The sequence below is a fragment of the Rhinolophus sinicus genome, linkage group LG18, assembly GCF_036562045.2.
Source record: "Rhinolophus sinicus isolate RSC01 linkage group LG18, ASM3656204v1, whole genome shotgun sequence".
Lineage (NCBI taxonomy): Eukaryota > Metazoa > Chordata > Mammalia > Chiroptera > Rhinolophidae > Rhinolophus > Rhinolophus sinicus.
This window is the reverse complement of record NC_133767.1, coordinates 2779393-2783562: the sequence shown is the minus strand read 5'-3', so window position 1 is coordinate 2783562 and position 4170 is coordinate 2779393.

The window sequence follows — 4170 nt, the reverse complement described above, 5'->3', positions numbered from 1 at the left end:
TGAGCAGTTTGCTTGTGCTTCCTTTGCGTCGTCCGTGTGTACACGCAGACAGCGCAGCAGTGCCTGTTCCACGCAGCGCGCTATTACATGGCACACACAGGGAAGGAAAGCAGCAGTGCCTGCTCCGGGTAGAAAACCCAGCCATTTCGCACTTTGTCAGAATTGTCGTATCTGTGAAGCAGATTTCTGTAAGGCAAACTTTTCTCATTGACAGCTCTTATGAAACAAGGGGAAAGCTAGGCTGGACTGAAAATCTGGCAGGTCCCCCCAGAGGAGAGCTAAGACTTGGCTTTGGTCCTTTTTTAGGAATGCTCCCTGGCCACAGGGAGGCTGCAGTGCCGCCCCTCACCACTAGGTGCCTCCATCACACCAGATCCCCCCTGAGAACCCTAAGCTTCAATCTCAGGGAAAGCCAGTGCTACTTATTTCAGCCCCCAAACTTACCATTCAGTGTTGGAAAGGAATGGGCACCAGAACACGATTCCAAAACCTGTATTAGTTGGTTTTTGAAAAAAATCAACATATTGTTTTTATAATTAGAAAAGTCTCAACTCAAAATGAACTCTCAAAGCACGTGAAGCAGCATTGAATCCTGTTACTTCTAGAAGACGTGGCCCTGTGTGAAAGCTGGGAGCCAGCAGCCAGAACCGGAGGGCCTGCTGCAAGTTGAGACACTGCAGCCTGAAGCTTCGAAGCTTCTTTGTAAAAAGGCCAGTCCCCAGGTGCCCTGCCAAGCTCCCAGCAGGGCCGAGGATATGGTTAAACTACCCGAGTGGCTGGGCCGCCTGCTGCCCAGTGAGCTCCAGGGCGGTGGGAGCTTCGCAGCTGTTTACCTCGGGACTCCAGTCGTCAGCGACAAGGAAGTGCCCTGGGACAGGGACAGGCCTGGCTTCAGCTCTGCTGCTGGGCAGGTAGTCACTTAACCTGTTGGAGTCCATCTCCACGGCTGTATAAAATGAGAAAGGATCTACTTTTAAGGGTTAGTGTGAAAATTCCAAGAGCCAGCTTGTGGCAAATGACCGAGTAGTGGGCCATATACGAATTCTGTTCCCTGAGCCTCAGTTTCCTCATCTTTAAAATGGGACATTAGTACCTCCTTCATACGGTTCTTACGAGGATCACATTAGGGAAAGCACAGTGATCAATAGTGACATTTTATCACCTGCAAAACCACAGAGCACATTAGGGCTCCCTGTGCTCCTGGGAGTAGCCAAGGCCATTTCCTTCTGGATGGTCATGGGCCCCCAACTCCCGGACTCTGCAGATGGGCCAGAACCATAGGCCTCTGGGGCCTCCGTCTGCACACACTGTTCTTTCGGCTGATGCTCCCACCTTTTGGAAGCCAAAGCTGCCAACTTGGCCTCTTGCAAAACACACATTCCATTCCTAAGTGCGTCTGTGCATTTTTCCTCCCACACCCTTCTCGGCAGCCAATGCAGAGCGGCCAAGGCAGCTGCTAGAGAAGCAGCTTCTCCTTTGGGGGAAAAGCACGGCTCCAAGGGCTTTGCAGAACCCTTGGTTTAGGCTTTGTCGTGTTCCTTCCCACCTTCTAGCCGCCTCGCCCACCGTGGGTTGGTGGTTCAGGGCATATCTGTGCATTTCCTTTTGTCCGTCTTTGTAAAGAGCCCCTTCCCTATTACACAGGAAATCCATTCATGAAACTTGAAAAATACAGAAAAGTTAAAATCACATCTAATCCACCGCTAAGAGTTAATGACAGCCGCTACTTTACCATCTCCTGGCATACTCGTTCCGTGATTCAAGAGCAGAGTTTTTAATAGCTGCATAATATTCCAACATGCTGTGTGCCAGAAGTTCGGAAACAGTTCCATTCCCAAATGACGCTCCCGCTTATGTCCTTGCACATCCATCTTTGGCACATGACACATCTTGAAAAATTCCTAGCAGTGAAATTATTGCTTAAAGAGTGTGAACATTTAAAGTTCTGTTAATTCCAAGAAAGCTTTTACCCAGTGTTTGCTAGCATGGATATATTTCAAATATTTGCCAATTTGGTAAGTTAGACAAGTTGTTCATTACAGGTTTCATTTCTGCTGTTTTAATATCTTTTATTGAAATTCATTTTTTCCAGAAGCTTTTTGGCCAATTGTTTCTCCTCAGTGAGGTGTCAATAGCCTTCCTCCATGTTTACTTTCCATCCTGAATTTTTAAGGTCTTATAGATTAAGTATAGTGTGCATTTGTTGATCATTGCAAAGATGTTTCTAGTTTATTTTAAAGTCTTAGTTCTTTTATGATTTCTCCTTTTATGCTTAAAAAGTCTTTATTGATCCAGAGATCAATTTAGTATCTATTGACATGTATATATATTTTTAATGATTTAATCTTTACACTTACACCTTTATTCCTCCTGGAGTTTATTCCAGGATATGGTAAATAGTCCCCAAATATTTAGCTTTCAGCCAATTATCTCTCATTACTTACCAATACAGGAGGATGCCTCCTTTATTATGTAAGTCCATACATGCTTGCAGAGCCTGTGTCCCTGTTTTCTTTGGTCTGACACTAGTTCCACACTGATTGTAGTCCTACATCTTGCTTCACTGGCCACGTCAGCAGCACGCCCACGGGAACGCAGACAGGCCCACAGAACACTAGTCAGATGCTTCGCCGCTCGCTGGCTGGCTGCACGGCAGCCGGAACCCACTAGGACTTGCTCAGCACCCGAGGCCCAGGAATCGAGGGTGGAGCATTCCACAGGAAGGCAGTTAGCCAGAGAAGAGCCTACTGCTTTCCTAAGACAGGGCATCCTCAGAAGTCATAGCAAAGGGAAGGACGTGGAGAGGTGAGTCTGGCTCCCTTGCCAGGCAGACTAGCCCTTTTGGACCTGGGTCCAAACCCAGAGCCAACCCAGACCTGTGCCTTGGCTGGATTTGGGAGGACGGGCGACGCCAGGGCTGAGGGGCCCTGTGTACTCCGGAGCCCTCGGCACCCCCTTCAGCACAGCTCTCTCACTAGAGAAAGTCCCCTCCACATGCAGTTAAGCTCCTCTGGCAGCTGAAGAGGGTGCTCGCTCTTCATCCATCCGAAAATTGGGTTTCAGCTGTATGTAACCTGTACAGCACGGTGACACCACTTGGAATAGCTCTGGGCTCCATACAGGTCAGCGTCTTTCACTTCGTTTGTCCCCACACCTCCATCCATAAGGCCCAGCTGGGCTCAGTAACTCAGAAGGGCCACAGCGCAGAAGATGACACAAGCCCAAGAGCCAGCTGGGGAATAAGGACGTGTTCTGGAGGTTTAAGCGAGGGAAAAAAAAAGGCCACCCTCAGATTTCCTTCCAGCCTGCCTCTGATGCTGCTGACCGTGGTAATGAGGGAGGGAAAGAGAAAATTCCAGTTCAGTGAGAAAAACTTTATAACCCTCTTCCTAGCTAGAGAGGGTGTAGCCATGACTCCCAAACCCTTTCCAACTGGAAAGACAAAGAAAAGCACATGTAGTCTCACCGCCGTGCTTATTTTTAGGAGCTACCCACAGGAGGCTGGGAGTCTTTGGGGAGGCCATTAGGGCCTCCGTCAAAGAAAGAAGACAGCTGGCCAATCGCTTTCCTGAAGAGAAACAATAACTAGACAGAAAAGACAATGCAAGGAAGCTAAGGGTCAGAAGTGGTCTGCTGTAATCGGGCTTCTACAATGTAAGAGCCACATGGCACCACGAAGGCTCATGTTAGTCTGAGCTTCCCATCTTCCCCCAATTTGGCACCGAGGGAAGTTGGGCCCACGAGACAGGCAGTGACCTGTGAAAGGTCATGTGTGACCATGTGGGACCACACTGCCAACCCCCTCCCCCACTCTCTGGGTTCCCAGCATTACTCACCTGACATCCTTTTGGGGACCTTACACTTCTACAGCTTAGGTGCTTTATAAACACTTTCATTTAAATCCTAACACCGACGGAAATAACGGTCTCTTGATTTCACAGATGAGTCAAAGGAAACTCGGAACTTCACTCCTTTGCCACAGGTCACACCGCTGTGGCCCTTGAGTTTCAGCTCAGCTTTGCCCGTCACTGCCAACCTGACAGACGTAGACGTCTTCCCCTGAGCACAGTGCTTGCTTTCCATTCCTCATGGGAACCCACATCACTTGCTAAGTTCAGACTATTTAGGAAGTGACCCTGTGATGACTCACTTGCTTTTTGCCTACAAGTG